General features: G+C 42.0%; 1 pseudogene across 1 annotated transcript; it reads left to right on the top strand.

Moving 5' to 3' along the window:
* The first annotated feature begins 307 nt into the window (after nucleotides 1–307).
* Nucleotides 308–18,545, top strand: LOC307106069 (nudC domain-containing protein 2-like; annotated as a pseudogene). The gene is made up of 2 exons: nucleotides 308–382; nucleotides 18,062–18,545. The product of its transcript is annotated as a nudC domain-containing protein 2-like (transcript).
* Nucleotides 18,546–18,788: the final 243 nt, after the last annotated feature.

The raw sequence follows: 18,788 nt of genomic DNA, 5'->3' as shown, positions 1-18,788 counted from the left end.
CCCCCCCACCCCCCTTACTGCTTAAGAAGGACTAAAGGCATTTTGGGGATTGAGGCGGAAATAAAAACTGATTTAATTTCCATGTTTGGCTTCTTTCTTCTTCTGAATTGCAAATACCTGTCACGAGATTTCCTCCTTTTCCTTGAATGCATTATAGGTGATCCAGGCTCCTAAAGTTCTCTCGGCCGTTGGGGGGCTGGTCAGAGATGACAGTGGCAAGATCCCCAGATCTCTTACCTTTTGCTGTGATCAACCTCATCCAATTACTCAATGTGCTTTATAAATATGATTATTTTCAGTGGGCGACATGGTCCAAGAAGAACTGGGAAATACCATCCTATGGAAAAATAAATGTGACCTGGGATCATTACTTTTTAAAGAGGTCAGTCTGACCCAGCTGGTGTGGCTCAGTGGTTGAACATTGACCCAGGAACCAAGAGGTGGCCTGTTTGATTTTGGGTCAGGGCATATGCAGGCTCAATCCCCAGTGGGGGGTGTGCAGGAGGCAGCCGATCAATGGTTCTCTCTCATCATTGGTGTTTCTATCTCTCTCTCTCTCTCTCTTTTCCTTCCTCTCTCTCTAAAAATCAATAAAAACATATTTTTTAAAAAGTCCGTCTGTCAGCCCAGTGCCGCACTGGCTGATATCTGAATCATTTGGGTAACTTATTAAAAAAGAGAGACTTGCCAGACTGGGCTTGGCTCAGTGGTTGAGCATCGACCTATGAACCAAGAGGTCACAGTTCGATTCTCGGTCGGGGCACATGCCTGGGTTGCAGCTCAATCCCCAGTGTGGGTTGTGCAGGAGGCAGCCGATCAGTGGTTCTCTCTCATCATTGGTGTTTCCATCTCTCTCTCCCTCTCCCTTCCTCTCTCTGAAATCAATAAAAACATATTTAAACAAAAAATGACAGACTTTTGCTACCATACTGGGATGAAAGGTTGGAGGTAGGCTGAGAATTCCTCTATTTTGAAAACTTCTCAGGTGACTGACGTCCTATCAGGTTAAGTACTCTTGATTTTAACTACCTAAAAATTAGTTTTCACCTGATCCCAACCAAGGATAAGATCCTTCCATTTTTAATCTGAAAGGAACCATAAATATCTTCAGAGGATAATTTTCAGAGCACTGACTGAACATTTTACTAGAAAGTGGCATCACATTAAATCTTTCTGCTTTGTTATAGTCTGGTTCAGGAGGGGTTAAAGGCAAGATTCCCCGCCCCCCCCACCCCAATAAAATCCCTGGCTTGGGTGTCTCAGCCAGGAGAGCTGCAGACTCACACGTGGCATGCAGACATTCACAGCTGCACGCAGGCATCGTGGGCCGGGAAATCGCTCCTCTGCTTCCCTGCATATGTTCATTCCCCTGCAAATGTGTGATTCTCGAGGCCATAAAAAGCTCTTCTGAAATCGAGTTTACTGCCACTCTGCGAGGGAGTTTCTTTATGGCATGGGAGAGTGGGCATCGGTGGGTTTGTAATAGCAAGATTAAAAAGCTCTTTACCTTTGTGAAGCCGGCAGGAGATGGTGATCAGTAACTGGAGGCAAGGTTTACTGTTTTCTGGGGATAGATACTCTTCTTAAAATAATGAAAACTAAGCTAAAATCCATAAGGCACACAATTTTATTCTTCCTCTGGTTTGCCTAAGGAGTATATTGAAGTATCAACTCAAAACTGTTCCCATGTGTGACATCTCTGACTTCTTCAGCCCACAGCTGAAGATGTCTCCTTATTCCAGACAGGGAAGACCTGGTGCAGGCTGTGTATTGCAGGCCTCTAGGGATGCTAGTTACATCATGTGTGTTTGTAGATGATACTCTGCATTGTGGTCTTTATATATATTTTATTTATATTATTATTTTATGTATATATAAACAGCAGTAAACGTTCGGTGGAAGATAACAATAAGATGTTTTGTGGATAAGGCACACTTTTCTAATTGCGAAAAGACAGAATATCGGTTATCAATGGGGCTGCCTTATTCTGTGTTTTATAGTACTTACTAGTGACCTGGTGCATGAAATTCATGCACATTAAAAGGGAATTAATTAGAGGAAATATTTTAATATTGCTATTTGCCCTTTCTCTATAATAGAAGTGTCAGAGATGAAAGAAAATTAGTAAAATTTATATGAAAATCTTCCTCCTGTCAGAGTCAGGGGCATGCTGCGGGACCCAGAGTCAATCCCCGCCCACCCATGGACACCTCAAAATCATGTGAGACCCAGACCTGGCCGGCCCCACACCCATTGGGCTAGATCCAGACCTGGCCGGCCCCACACCCATTGGGCTAGATCCAGACCTGGCCGGCCCCACACCCATTGGGCTAGATCCAGACCCGGCTGGCCCCACCCCGTCAAGCCCTGCCAGGTGGGGGCACGGCCACAGGTCGCCTGGCCTGGTGCTGGGGCGGGGGTGCACCTTGAGGTCCCTGTCAAGCCCCGCCGGGCAGGGGGCATGGCCTGAGCTCCCCTGTCCTGGCACTGGGGCAGGGGGCGTGGCCTGAGGTCCACCGTCAAGTCCCACTGGGCAGTGGGCGTGCCCTCAGGTCCCCTGGCCCAGTGCCTGGGTGAGGGGCGTGGCCTGAGTTCCCCCATCAAGCCCCGCGAGGCAGGGGGCGCAGCCTCAGGTCCCCCAGCCTGGTGCTGGGGTGGGGTGCATGGCCTGAAGTCCCCTGACCTGGGCTGGGGCAGGTGCCATGCCTTGAGGTCCCCCGTCAAGGCCTGTGGGCAGGGGGCATGGCACCAGGGTGGTGGGCGTGGCCTCAGGTTGCCGGGCTCGGCGCTGGGGCGGGGGGCACACCTTGAAGTCCCTGTCAAACCCTGCCAGGCAGGGGGCATGGCCTGAGTTTCCCCATCAAGCCCCGCAAGGCAGGGGGCCCAGCCTCAGGTCCCCCAGCCCGGTGCTGAAGTCCCCCGGCCTGGGCCAGGGCAGGGGCCATGCCTTGAGGTCCCTGTCAAGCCCCGCCAGGCAGGGGGCATGGCCTGAGTTTCCCCATCAAGCCCCGCAAGGCAGGGGGCCCAGCCTCAGGTCCCCCAGCCCGGTGCTGAAGTCCCCCGGCCTGGGCCAGGGCAGGGGCCATGCCTTGAGGTCCCTGTCAAGCCCCGCCAGGTGGGGGGCATGGCCTGAGGTCCCCCGGCCTGGGCTGGGGCAGGAGCCATGCCTTGAGGTCCCCCGTCAAGCCCTGTGGATAGGAGGTGTGGCCTGAGGTCCCCTGTCAAGCCCCGCGTGGTGGGGGCATGGCCTCAGATCCCCCGGCCTGGCACCAGGGTGGCGGGCATGGCCTCAGGTCCCCTGTCAAGCCCCACTAGGCGGGGGGCACAGCCTCAGGTGCCCTGCCCCGGCCTAGTGCCACACAGCCTCAGGTCCCTGCTGTTTGCTCGTTAAGGCTCATTACGGGAACTCGGCCTCTGCTGTGGACGCAGCCATCTTCTGTTATGGGATCCCCGCCTCTGCCGGGGGTGTAGCCATCTTGTGTTACGGAATCCCTGCCTCTGCTGTGGGCACAGCCATTTTTGTTATGGTGTGATGGTCAATTTGCATATTCCCTCTTTATTAGATAGGATAGTGTGGATTTTGGGATGTTATAATACATTGCTTATTTTAAATTAATAGAGGTGCAGCAAAATATGTTTATAGTTGTGAGTATGGAAAAAGGTTATTCTTGTATTATTATTATTAACTAGAAGCAAAATTCATGCACTGGCAGGGGTTCCTCAGCCCACCCTGCCCCCTCTCACAGTTCGGGAGCCCTCAGAGGATGTCCTAGTGACGGCGTAGGCCCACTCTCAGCGGACCTAAGCTGTCAGTAGGCCTCTCTCTGCTGGAGGCAATCTGGCTGATCAGGGAAGGTGCTGCCCCATCATGCCGCTGCTGCCACTGCTGGCCACCGCAGCCGCCAAGGTGTTTTCATCAATACAGACTCCAGTCCCTTCACCACAAAAAAAATGACAACCTTCTTTAGGCATTTTCAAGATGTCTCTTTCATAGGATATGACATTTCTTTCTTTTTTTTTTATCCTCACCTGAGGATATTTTCCATTGATTTTTAGAGAGCGTGGAAGAGAGAGGGAAAGATAGAAACATCAATGTGAGAGGGACACTTTGATTGGTTGCCTCCTGCAGGAGCCCTGACCTGGGCCCTGGCCAAGGAGGAGCCTGCAGCCTAAAGTAAAACTGCTAAATTAGATACAATCTGGCTAATGTCCTATAGGACAATAAAACCATCACTTTTTGAATTGGTGTGTCTTCTAGACAGAAATTAGTTACATCTTTAAAAGCCTGAAAATTATTTTCATCTTCTCACTTTGCTGATCATTATATGTAACTTTCCAGGGCTGTAAAATGTCAAAATATATGGAACTTATTTAATTGTAAATAGTGTGTCAGAGTTATGTGTTCCATAGAAAAGGAAATGATCATTCTGTGGGCCTTTAAACACCCAATTATACTGAAAAGACTTGCTGTCAACGTTTTACTCCGGGCCTGTGCTGGGCCATGGCCTGTGCTCCCAGGCTGCTTGGCAGGGCCACCCTGGCCTCCAGGGGCCGGTGATGGTCCCGGGAAGGCTGCTTTGGTGAGGCCGGCGATGGTCCTGGGAAGGCTGCTTTGGCGGGGCTGCCCTGGACTCCTGGGGTTGGCGATGGTCCCTGGAGCCTGTGGGTGTGGCTTGGCGCCACCGCCCTCGCCTCCCGGGGGCGGCAATGGTTCCGGGAGGCTGCGGGCTTGGCACTCATCCCCGAGACCCAGGCCGCTTGGCACCTGTGTATTCAAATAAACCCACCATCTTTGTTGCGATAATTTGCATACCCACTTCTGATTGGCTGGTGGGCATCATGGAGGTACGGTCAGTTTGCATCTTTCTCTTTTATTAGTGTAGATTACTGTATTATTTTCTAAGTGAACAACTGTTAACTGACTTTTGCCCCATCCTATATGTTTGCATGTTTATTTTTCCAATAAAAGTGTAAGCTTGTCATATTAGAAGTTTATGTTACACATCTTTCTTCCAGCACCAGTAAAAGTTGGGCATATACTATGTTCTCAATAAAATATTATTGCAGTGATTCAATAATATTAATAGGCACATAGACTATTAATGGTAGAGCAGACATTTGTGATGCCTAGGCATCTGGTTGAGGACCTTCAAAGTGATCTCACTCTCCTGAGATCAAACCAAGAGAAATTTTTAGGATAACATTTTTACTTTACTATCTTGGATTCATACTTAGAAAACAATGTAGATTTAATTGGAGGGCTATAATATTTTTTCCTAGGAATTTAATAATAAGGGTCACATTTTTTCTTATTTTGGGCATTAAATAGGCTGATATATCAGGGATTGCTTTTAGCTCTATACAGCAAAAATCTCATCACAATAGCTTATTAAAATAGGGACCCATTTTTCTCACGTGATAGGACTGGGGCGTAGGCAGTTCACAGCTTGTCAGCTATTTAAGGAATGAGGCTCCTTTTCTTTTCCTGCTCTGTCATCTGTAGCTTGTGGCTTTTGTCCCCATGGTTGCAACATGGTAGTTACAGCACTAGGTATCATGCAGCAGAACATACAGGAAAAGGAGAAAGGAAAGACCAAAATGAGTTGGTTCTTTGAAAAAGTACTGCTGGTATCCTTTTTCAAAACCTTTCACTTACATTTCATTGGCCAGGACTATGTTGTATGGACAACCCTGCGGCATGAGAGAGTCTGGAAAGGTGAGGATTTTAAATTAAGCATATTGAAGTTCTGCTTGGAAAGAAGAAAGGGAAATGGATGTTGGGGAGGCATTTTTTTTTCTATACCTGATATTGCAGTTTTTAAAGGTATTTTGATAATGTTGGGCTAGACACTTCTCCACAGGAAATTTGGGTAATTGGGGATAGGATGAGCGGTAACAGAGCTGAGACAAGAAAAAAAGTGAAACGAATCATGAAATGATTTGGGAATTCCAGTGTAAGCAGTGGGGCCCCTGGGCAGGCCAATTCAGAGAACTCTCAGGAAACATTGTGTGTCTGTCTGTAACATGCCTTCAACTGCTTACTTCATTCATGGGGAGATCCAGGTCTGATGGCAATTTCCCATTCCAACTCACTTGTCAGCTTTAGTAAGACAAGTCATAGGATTTGAAGCTGATGGACAGCTGACCAGTGGAAATCAAGGCAGGTAAACCTGGTTCTCCTGCTTATAAGACAGGTAAAATCTTTTCTACTACATACAAATTTCAGTAACTTTATGTTTACATAGGCGAATAATACTTGACTTCTTATTTTATTTTTAACTTTTAAAAATATATACTTTTATTGGTTTCAGAGAGAGGAAAGGAGAGGGAGAGAGAGATAGAAACATCAGTGATGGGAGAAAATCATTGATCGGCTGCCTCTTGAGGGCCCCACACTGGGGATGGAGCACGCTGCCCAGGCATGTGCCCCAATTGGGAATCAAGCCATGAGCCCCTGGTTCATAGGTCGACACTCTACCACTGAGCCACATCAGCTAGGCTATTTTTAACTTTTTAAGATTCTATGAAAAATTTCAAACAAACACAAATGAGGGAAGATGAAACCCATGTGCCCATCACTCAGTATCAACTATTGTTAATTCATGACCCATGGCCTATCTTGTTTCTTATTTCAGCAGCAATACACATTTTTCCCCAAGATAATTTTGAAGCAAATTTATAAACTCTTTTCATTTTTCATAAATAGTTTAGTATGTATTTCTAAAATTTAAGGCTCTTTACCCAGTCTGAATTTAGATTTCTCCAAAGTCTAAATTTTGTACAGGTTTTTCAAGCAAGGTTTAGTATAAGAAATACACATTGTAATTCATAACTGTGTTTCTTAAATCCCTTTTAATCTACACAGTCCTCTTCCTCTTTGTTTTTCCTTGCAGTTAATTTTCAGAAAAATCCAGGTTCAACAGCATTTCCCACATCCTGCATTTTGCTACCTGTATCTCCGCATCTCTGTGGTGTCATATTTCTCTGTGGGTTGTTTATCCTGCAAGCTGATTGTGAGAACTGAAGGCCTGATCTGATTTAGGTTGGAGTGGAATGATTTTTGGGTTTAAGGAATTAAAATCATTCTATAAGAATAAATTTAACCTTTTTTTCTTATGTAAAAATGTCTTTGCCAATAACACCTTCTTAACTCAATGTTAAAGAAAAATACTTTGAAGGAAAGGGTAAGCACCTCAATTCTCAGTTTGAAATTTTAGGTCCATGCAGTTCAACTTTGCTGTTAGATTTAATATTCTGTTTCATAGTCAACATATATTTTCCAAATAAAACAAACATGATTATGGTCATTTTTTTTCCATCCCTCAGTTTCAGGCTTCTTATTATGGTCACTAATATCAGGCAGTTCTGATTATGTCTATATGATTATATTATAGTTAGCTATTTTTTTTCCTATTATCTAATTTAGCCCATACTTAGGTATAATTAATTCAGACCTAATTGAAATAAAGTTACTTTCAGTAATTAAAAAACATCCTGTATTAAGCATATTGACATATTGTATAATTTTATATAAGCCAACTAAATATGCTTACTAATAATAAATAAGGGCTCTTTTCACTTGATTTAATCAGAATCACTTATGAATATCAAACTGTAGGCAGTTAGCTTGAAATTGGGTCACTGTCTTAAACCTGCCTCTTGACAACTAAGTTCTTTTTCTTGCTTACCTATTTGCGCCCAGCTCCCCACCCATACACAGTGAAAAGGTCAATGTGCTCATGACTTAGGTCTAAATTATTATAAATTATTAATTTATGATTTCTCAATTCATCCAACTTACCTATATTTAGGTCTTACTTATAGTTAGGTCTTACCTACATTTAGGTCTTATTTGAGCTACCATAGTCTGCAAACTTTTTTTTTTAAATCATGGGATTATTTAATTTAATTTTATGTAAATAATTTGTAAAAGGACTCTGTACAAAAATAAATAAAGGTCTACTTGAAGTAAAGACCTCCTTGAAGGAGGGGCCTGGAGCCCTCCCCCTTTCTCACAGGTTGCTCCCCTGTAACTACCCTTAGCATCTCCCATAATTCCTAGAGTTCAGTGAAGCACCAGGCTCCATATTTCTTCATTATTAAGGAGGGCTTCTGTGTTGAACATGAGAATGAACGAAGTTGGAGGTGATGGGATCAGTCAATGAAACAGTAAAGCGTTTACAGCTTTTTGTCTGGGCTTGTCTCAAGCCTGCTCTTCTTCCTAAATGTTCTTTCATGGGATTATAGCAACCCCATAGTAATATCTGGTTTCTAACTTCAGCTCTAGAGTTAATTATGAAATGTATACTTGAGCTTGTAAGTCTTCTGAGATATGTTATGTAAATTTTAAAATTAGTTGTGATTCAGAAATTCTTGCTTAATGAAATGTTTTGAATGTTCTTTAATGAAGTCATCCTGTAATGCTCTAGAGAATATCCCCATAACCTGGTTGTCACTATGCATTTTGAGTTTAAACACCCATCAGAAATCTTTTGGTCAGCAGGCACAAATTAAATTAAGTGTCCTTTCTAATTAAGACAAATAAATAAAGCACACTTCAGGAAATCAATGAATTGGAACGGAAAAGGGACAATTAAGTTTAAAGCTCATCATTTTAAATTGAACTGGTAAACTTGGATCCCCACAATTTGAATTTACTGTATTTGGATTCAGACCTTCTTTATTTCCAGGTCTACTCGCCTCCCTGCTTATTTTATATTTCTAATTTGTCTCTCAGATTCTCTTCTCTAATTTATCCAGAATACCAATTTCTAATAAACCTTACCTTTAGTTAGTGGCATTCTTTCATAGGATTCCTTTCAACTCCTTATAAACAATCAGACCAAATTGAAGCTCTTAAGATTTGTCAACTGGCCCTAAATATGAATCTTAGCTTCCCTTAACATGGCCCTACCTTTCCATCTTGACTGATATTCTTAGTGGTCCAGAGTGATATTAAAGTACTTAACAATTGGAATAGCATGGGCATTGATGAACCAGAAATCTAGTCATAAGATTAGATAATTTTTGGAGGTCCCAAATGCTGGGGAGATCCAGGCAGCAGGGCAGTGCCTAGCTATACTAGACAAAGTAAGAACATTTCTATATTTGAACAACTGGTGTGGTAGATGCTCTGTTAGCCTCTTCAGGGCTAGTCTCAGTAGAAAAGAACCAAGACTTTCTGGAATTCTCTGTTCTCAATGACTGATGGATGCTGATGTTTAAATGTCTGGCCTTTTCGCCTGGCCAGTGTGGCTTATTGGTTGAACATGGACTTAGGGACCTATTGACCTATGAACCGGAAGGTCACATGGTTCAATTCCCAGGGAGGGCACATGCCCAGGTAGCGGGCTTGATCCCCAGTGGGGGACTGCAGGGGGCAGCCGATCCATGATTCTCTCTCATCATGGATGTTTCTATTTCTCTCTACCTCTCCCTTCCTCTCTAAAATCAATAAATATATATATTTAAAAAAAAGAAAAAAGAAAAAAAAAAGTCTGGCCTTTTCACTCCTATTGGGATCATGGTGGGTGGTCATTCTAGTTCCAGAGATCCAATGGGATTAGATAACATTGTCATTTGGCCTGGATTGCAGCTCCCTTTGTTATTCCCTCTGCTCAATCCTGCTTCCTTCCCCTTTATTCCATAAGCATGAACTCAATGGCCTTCCTAGTGCATAACCTGCCTGTTTAATTCAACCCACCAGTCTACTTTCTCAAGGAACCTGACCTGAGACAAATAGTATGGCCGGCCATGTCTACATAATATTTGGGCTGAATCTAATCCTGTGCATATTTTAGTGTGAAAAATAGGTATGCAACGAATATGTGTTGACTATTCAGTTCTCTTGGAATAAATCCGCTTTACAACAAAAAGGCCCATTATTTTGTTGCTGGATGTCACTCAAGTATTCTCTTTGCTAATCTCCATTTGTGCTTTTAGCAGATCATTTAAGATAAAAGACCATAGTGGCATGGTTAAATGTGGTTATTCATGGCTATAGACAGGGGGCGCAATTTGGTGTAATCCAACCTTTTGTTTCTTTTTTTTTTTCTTCAATTTTTTTATTAAGGTATTATATGTGTACATATCTTACCATTGCACCCCCCCACCCCACTCCCATATATGCCCTCACCCCCCAGAGTTTTGCATCCATTGGTTATGCTTATATGCATGCATACAAGTCCTCTGATTGATCTCTTATCTCCCCCACCTCTCCCTAACCTTCCCCCTGTAATTTGACAGTCTGTTTGATGCTTTACTGTCTCTGTATCTATCTTTTTGTTCAAGTTTATAATGTTCTTTATTATCCATAAAGAATCCTCCCAGTTGAACTTTGGGAGAAGTGGCAATTCTGCCATCTTACTTTCTATGATCTTGGGTAAATTCATTTATTCTGGGAGACATCCTCATTGGCATTATCAACTCCCCCCGCCCCCCCCAATGTGAACAAATGGAGTACAATCTGGCCAAGTTTTAAAGAAAAAGTTATATTAAGTAGGGATCTTCTCTGGAGATTCTGGCCTGTGAGGGATATCACAAAGGAAGGAAGATTCCAAACAATCAGGTAATAGCAGAGAATAACCAGCTTCTGGGAGTTGTGGGAAGGAGTTCAAGGGGGAGAAGAGAGCTGGACTCAGAAGACACTGGTTATAAATGTACTGTGGACCTGCCTAAGGTATGGGTATAGACTGAGAGTCTCACTGGAGGATTCAACCAAGAAGGAATATGGGATGCGAGCCTGGAAGGGTAAGTGTATCAGGGCCAACTTCTTAAGAAGTCTGCATAGAACCCTGACTCAGAAGGGCCCCATGCTTGGATTAATGCTCTTCTCACCATCTTGAAATTCCTAATGTTTTTTTTGAACGAGGAAATGGCCCCACATTTTCATTGTCTACTGCCGCTCACAAATTATAGAGTCTTAGGTGCAATATGTATAACATCAACTCTGCTCTGTGGGAATGAATGAGACTCTGTCCCTTTGGACAATGGCCATAAATACCCCCCAAACACACTCCAACATTGACAAGTACAGCAATTAAATGCCTACTCCAAGATCTGGAACATCTCCTACCAAGAGGCCATGTGTGATCATTTAACTAATAATTTTTCATCACAAAAATGAGATGGGGCCCGACCAGCTTGGCTTGGTGGTTGAGTGTCAACCTATGAACCAGTAGGTCACCTGTTCGATTCCCCATCAGGGCACATGCCTGGGTTGCGGACTTGATTCCCGGTTTGGAGCGTGCTGGAGATAGTCGATCAATGGTTCTCTCTTATCATTGATGTTTCTATCTCTCTCTCCCTCTCCCTTTCTCTCTGAAATAAATAAAAACATTTTGAAAAATGAGATGGGAAATTGCAGAATGCCTAGCTTTACTTCATTTTAAGGTGCCAAAGCAAACAAGTAAAGTTTTAATCCTTGTTATCCAATCATGGGACTACATCTCTGTTTCTCTTCTTTAAGCAGGAAATACCACTTTCTTTTGGGATATGGCCAAATACATTGGTTTTCACAACTAAATGTATAACACATTAACCTTATACTATTTCTTCTCCCTTTCCTCAGAGGGGTGAAAACACCCCATTGTCATCTTTTGGCAGAACTGAGTTATGGGGACACAGTGCTACTGGGGATACTCCTGTCTCTCTTGCCTGCCTTGGTTGCTTGGGCACAGCTATGCGCACAGTGCAGAGTTTATAATATATTTCTCACTTATGTCTAGCACATCAAGTTTACAAAAAGTCTTAACGCTATCTAATAAATGCTTCTTGAATTGAATTGAAAAATATTCATAAACATTTTAGAGTCTGAACTTTCAGGAGAAACATATCTAAGTTCTACTGAAATTACAGCTAAGGTCTATAAAGCAGCAAAATGTTCACACTCCAGAATTATTTACGACTTGCTCTCAACCTATGAAATAGTGTTGTGATGATTTAGAGCCCATCTGTCTCCTATTCCTGAGTCTCTGAACTTTTAACAAATGCCTGGAGTTTTGTTCAATTACTTTATAGTTCAGCATTAAAAGGCCACTTTTTAGTTTAGGCCCAATTTAGAGAAAGACACTCTACTTCCCATTAGGTTAAGTGTCCAAATATCTTTATTTGGATTCTCTCCCCCCCTTTCCCCCAGTGAAGTGATTAGATAAAATGATCTCTTTTCATTTGCCAAGGTGATGTCTGCTTGATTATATGATAATCAAGGTAAGGTGAGAAAGGCTGTACTCATTCTTTAATGAACAGAAATGACAATTATCATATAAATTTGGAAATAAAGAAAAGTCAGAAAAAGAAAATTATTTGCTGGTAGTTCAATCATCTAGCTATCTAAACATTGTTGATATTTTGGTGGTTTTGTTTCTAGTCTTAGTTTCCCTGGCATAGATTTTCATTTGTATCACATAATTGTAATTGTGATTTCTCTATATGATTTGTATCCTGTTTTTTATTTGTCATTGAAGCAAAAATATTTCCATATTAGAAATTATCTATAAATATATTTTATATCACTACATAATATTCATTAGGTTGGTGTACCAAGGTTATCATCTATATTTATATTGTAGGACTCTTAAGTTATTCCAAAATATTGCCAGTATAAATAATTATGCAATAATATACTTTTCTTTTAGTTTTGTTCTCTGTACATGTCAAGTAACTAGCTAAGGATAGCTTTCCCAAAATGGAAGTTATTGTGACAAGAACATTGGGGTGACATTGGTTAGTAGGGTCATATAAGTTTCAATGATACATGATCTGTATATTACATTGTGTGTCCACCACCCAAAGTCAAATAACCTTCTGCCACCATATATTTGGTCCCCTTTACCCTTTACTATCCCCCACCCCTTCTCTCTGGTAGCCACCATACTGTTGTCTGTGTCTGTGAGTTTCAGTTTTATATCCCACATGTGAATGAAATAATATGGTTCTTAGCTTTTTCTGACTGACATTTGGCTTAGCATAATATTCTCAAGGTCCATCCATGTTGTGGCAAATGGCATTTTTTATTACTTGTAATATCCTCCACCCATCTGACTTCCTTTTCCAGTCTAGGTTCTATTTTTGAGAAGTCTTCCTTGGCCCATAATAATAGCCTTTGCCTGAAGACCATCCACATTGTTACAAATGCCACTATTTCATCCCTTCTTATGGCTGAGTAATATTCTACAATATATATGTACCGCATCTTCTTTATCCAATATATTCTTTATATCATAGTTACATTGCTGTATTGTTGATATATTCTAAACTATAAAATATAGAAATATAGCCTTCATAACTCACTTTAATTTTGAATATATATTTTTTAATTTTTGCTGGTTTGGTAGGTAAAATATCAAGAATCAAACAAAAATGCAAATATCCCACTGAATATTCTAAATGATAGCTTTGTTGGGTAGAGTCATCTTGGTTGTAGGTCCTTGCTATTCATCATATTTATTGCCACACTCTTCTGGCTTGCAAAGTTTCTGTTGAGAAATCAGCTGACATTTGTATGGGAGCTCCCTTGTAGGTAACCAATTGATTTTCTCTTGCTGCTTTTAAGATACTCTCTTTGTATTTAACCCATGGCATTTTAATTATGATGTGTCTTGGTATGGGCCTCTTTGGGTTTCACTTATTTGGGACTCTCTGGACTTCCTTGACATGTAAGTCTATTTCTTTCATCAAGTAGGGAAAGTTTTCTATCATTTATTCAAATAGGTTTATTCAATATATTCTGTCTCTCTTCTCATTCTGGCACCCCCATAATGCAAATGTTGGTATGTTAAAAGTTGTCCCAGAAGGTCCTTACACTATTTTCATATTTTTAGATTTGTTTTTCTTTTTGCTCTTCTGATTGGGTGTGTGTGTTTTTTTTTTGTTGTTGTTGTTGTTTTGCTTCCTCATATTCCAAATCATTGATTTGATTCTTGGAATCCTCTACTTTACTGTTGATTCCCTGTAAATTATTATTTATTTCAGTTAGTATATGCTTAATTTCTGACAGGTCCTTTTTTATGTCTTTGATGTTCTCGGCAAGGTTCTTGAAAGTTTCACTAAGTCCCTTGAAGCTCTCATTAAGATCCTTGAATAACCTTATGTTTTAAACTCTATCTAGTAGTTTGCTTATTTCCATGACTACAATGGAAGAGCTGCTGTACAGGAGACAACCCTATGGAGCAGAACTTGCTTCATTGGGGCTTTGGTGTTCACTAAGTCTGCCCCTTGAGTGTGTTGATCATGGATTTATAGAGTTGTAATCTGGTATGGCCTGAAGCTGTCCACTGGGTACACTGGCTCTGGGGCCTCCTGGGAGGTGCAAAATCAGTCACTGCCTGGGGCCACCTGGCAAGAGCTATAGAGTGATCTGCAGATGGCTGCTACTTTTATTGGGCTTGTGATGTGCCCAGACAAGGCTCAGCTGTGAAGCAAGGCAGGCTGGCATTAGTGCTGGGTCTTGGGCCTTTTCTTGATAGGTTTGGAGCACACTGGTACCAGCTACTGCTTATTTAAGAGATTTTAGCAAAGTGTGAAGCCTGAGCCAGGACAGGTCATTTATATGGAAAAGCCCCTGCACACAGCTTGGGTGGGTGGGGCTGCAAAATTGGATGGGGTGGGGACTCAAGGAGTCACCAGGACAGAGCAAACAGTGTGAGCCAGGCTGATGAAAACTCAGATATGGTTGCCTATTAGCTCCAAACAAGGGAGGTCTCAGCATAGGAACAATGCCCCCTATGAGCATCCCTGTCTGGGAGAAAGTTTCCCCCAAGCTCTTGCTCTGATGCCAGATAATCCAGTTCCTCCTCATATGTCCCTCAACACCCCTCCCCCCCACAACAAAGCTGCTCCAGTGCTAGAGCCCAGAGGGAGTGAGTCCAATAATTTCATGTGTTGGCCCATTAAGAGGAAATTCCTGGGTCTCCAGCAGCCTCCCTGTCACTTAGCCATAACCCCTGCTGCTATTTTTTTCTTTTAAATATATTTTATTGATTTTTTTACAGAGAAGAAGGGAGAGGAATAGAGAGTTAAAAACATCAATGAGAGAGAAACATCGATCAGCTGCCTCCTGCACACTCCCCACTGGGGATGTGCCAACAACCAAGGTTCATGCCCTTGACTAGAATCGAACCTGGGATCCTTCAGTCACTCTATCCATTGAGCCAAACTGGCCAGGGCTCCCTGCTGCTTTTTACGGCCCAAAGTTACGGGGACTTCTCTTCCCAGCTCTGGAACCCTGGGCTGAGGGTCTGGTGTGGGCTGGGACCCTTTGCTTCTTATGGGAGGCTCCTGCAATGGAGATACTCCTCCCAATTATAAAAATAACTAGCCAGTTCTGTGCCTCCACCCCTCCTACTAGTCTTGATGTACTTTCGTCTTTACTTCTCTAGTTGCAGGACTTCCATTCAGCCAGATTTCAGGTGGTTCTGAATGATGGTTGTTCTGTATTTTAGTTGTACTTTTGATGTGGAGGCGGCGAGTATTGGCGTTTACCTGTGCTGCCATCTTGGTTCTCTCTTAACCAACATCTTTCAATGGAGAATCTTCAAATCAGAAATCTCTAGATTTTATTCTTCTGGGCAGGTCAATTAAATAATTGTCCCGGAGACAAAGTATGGCAGTGTGGCCCTTGGCATTTCCCACCAGAGTGTTTCAAATTTTATTTAAATAACATTAACTGAACCTCTGGCTTCAACACAGCAACCTTTATATTCATCACCTATTTTACCCACTCCAGATAACAAATGACTGGTATTCTGCAAAGTTTATAAAGACCAATCTCTTAAAATATTTGTATTTTCTAAAGTTGCAGCTAGAAGAAATGCCACTTTATGACCTGAATACTTACAAAATGGATTTACACAGTAAGGCCAGGACAAATTTACTTTAGGGCAAGGCTGGGATAAGAAAGGCTTTAAGGCATAATTTTAACTGTCCAAGACTGGGTAATAAGAAAAGGAAATTGAAGGCAAGTGTGAGACCAGGAGAAAGGCCATAAAAGCAGTTAAAATCCTTGTGCTTTGGGTAGACAATGAGTAAAACACTTAGGATAGAGTAAAAGAGTTATAAACATGACTCATTGAGGCTTAATCTAGAAAGGTAGTTGTTTTCCAATGCATGGTTAAAGATGCCTCTGAATGTTTTTTAGTAGAATATCTCATGATAAAATACATGCTTTAGGGAGATTCATCTGGTAATAATAGGAAATCTAGGTGCAATTGAGGAGTGAGGTAGATAAACCAATAGGCACTCTACTTCCTCATCCAAATTAAAGTGACAAAGGTAGGGTGATGGGACTGGGAAAGGACAGTTGTGAATGGGAGAGTTATAACAAAGAAGGAATTGACAGGATGTGGTGAGTGATTTCTTATGGGGAGACATAACCTTTCCTGCCTCCTTGCCCAGGGAGGCATCATTCTAGAGACGTGCCACCGTGAGTTATTGCGCGCTGAAAGCTGGGTAAATTCCAGCTAGAGGTGAGTTTGTCCTCCAATGGTCTGAGGCAGATTACCACAAATTAAATTTCATGCTAACCTGCTCTAAGCCAGGAGGAACACATCATTAAGCTTCAGGGTTATCTAGTTGATCACACTAAAAAATCTATTTCCACTGTTCCCTTGATGACAGTTGTGAAAATATTTTAATCGCAGTATGAAATCATTTTGTAATATTTCACCAAAGCAATTATGCATCCTCTGAAATGCAATACTGAAAAGAGGCTCATGGGATGAAGCCATTACTTCTTGGTTAGCAAATGCTCTAATATCTAGAAATGGCCTTGACAGGGCTGCTAAAATCCAGGTCCACTCTTCAAGCCAGGTCTATACCAGCTAAGTGGGGTGGCGAATTGAATTATTTTGGTGGAAAATTAACACTGTCCACACTCTCCTGCCTCCTTTGTCTATATTGATCATTCAACTTCTGAGAAAAGCTACACTCCTGCAGGGCCAGAAATATTGATGCCAATGTCAGTTCAAATTGTGGCCTGAGAGAGTCAGAGAAGAAAGGAAACACGTGTGTGTATGTGTCTGTGTGTGTTTATCAGAAGATAACTGAAGAATGCAATAGGCAAGCAATAGCCTGTGTTTTTTTTGTGTGTGTGTTTTTTTTAATCCTCACCTGAGGACATGCTTAGAGAAAGAAGAGAGAGAAAGAGAGAGAGAGAGAAAGACATTGATTGGTTGCCTTCTGTATGTGCCTGACCATGGATGGGACTTGAAACCTATGTATGTGCCCTGACTGGGAATTGAACCAGCAACCTTTTGGTGCATGGGATGATGCTCAACCAACTGAGACATTCTGGCCAGCAACAATAGCCTTCATTTAATCAGGGATATATGAGTTTACCAAGTGTTTGTATTAATGCCCGGAATTCGGTGTTAAGACTTTATCTGAAATCTAAATGAAAGAATGCTAGGGGAAAAATGTATGCTCTTGTAAAACTATACCTGGTGAAGATAAAGCCAAGTGATTACCAATTTGAGGATCAAGAAATCAAGGCTTACCAATATCAACTTAATCAATTTAATAAAACCTTAAAAAAGAAATCAAAGCCATATCATTCAAAAGGAAGAGAGAAAATACGAGTTATCTAATGAGAAAGACACCTTGAGAAGATGAAGCTTTTGTATCTGTGCACCCTCTCCTCAGGATGTCCTGGGTGTGGTGGCAAGCACATGTGAACAAATAGGGAAACATCAAAATTCATTCAGCCTCTAATTGACTGTAAATAGTTACTAGAGTTAATATATTGAGATGCCTTAGTCTTCTAGGCCCGCCAAAACAAAATTCCATGGACTGGGTGACTTGCACAATAGAATTTTATTTTCTCACAGTTCTGAAGGCTGAAAGTTGAAGATCAAGGTCTTGGCAGGTTTTGTTTTTCCCCAGGCCTCTCTTCTTGACTTGTAGATAGCCATCTTCTTGTTGTGTCTTCACATGGCCTTTACTTTGTGCATGTTCAGCTCTGGTGTCTCTTCCTCTTCTTATAAGGACACCAGTCAAATTAGATTAGGGCCCCATTCTATGACTCCATTAAACTTCAATTGCTTCTTAAAAGTACCTGTCTCCACAGTGCAGCTGCAGCCAGGAGGCACTGGGCCCATTTGAGGGGCGCAGTGGGGTTCTGTGTGGCACTCTGTGGAGCCAGTGATACCAGATCTTGGAGGAGGTGTTAATTGAAGTTCAGGTGCTGCCAGGCATTTACACCCAGGATATTCAGTGAGACCTGCAGAGCTGGCATGTGGTGCTGGTGGTGGGTGGCCATGAAATTTTCAAGGGCACACTCTTTGATTTTACAATAGCTGATGAGGGAACATAAACTTTGGAGAATAGAACAATGGTTTGTATTTTTCTTACAAAGACAAAGAGAGATGCAGTAAATTATTGAACTTCTAGAATCTGAATATGCAGCTGATACTTGGGTGCAAGACCAAATCCAGAGAAAAATTACATTAGAAAGATTCCAGAAAGAAAATCCTTGTTCTGACTTCAGTGGAGCAGAAATATCAGGAAACAATACTAAAGGTGGACCAGATTTCTCAAATCTGGAGAAATAACTGCTATTTTTTGGCTGAATTCTGCGGACCCCAGCAAATGTTGCCAACTTGATCAAAGGAACAGATTATGTGTGTTAGGTCCGCCCCCAAAGGAGCCAGACCAAGAGACTTTGTGAGTTTTAAGAAATTCTATTCCATTCTCTCACAACAGCTGAGGCCAGTGTGTTGGTGACAGCGCTAAGGGCATGGTTAGATCCTCTTATATAAGGTGGAAGTATGCAATATAGGGTCAGGGTGTGGGTG

This window comes from Cnephaeus nilssonii, assembly GCF_951640355.1.
Source record: "Cnephaeus nilssonii genome assembly, chromosome: 10".
NCBI lineage: Eukaryota > Metazoa > Chordata > Mammalia > Chiroptera > Vespertilionidae > Cnephaeus > Cnephaeus nilssonii.
Note: the sequence above shows the minus strand (reverse complement) of the source record. Positions and strands in the feature narration are given on the sequence as shown.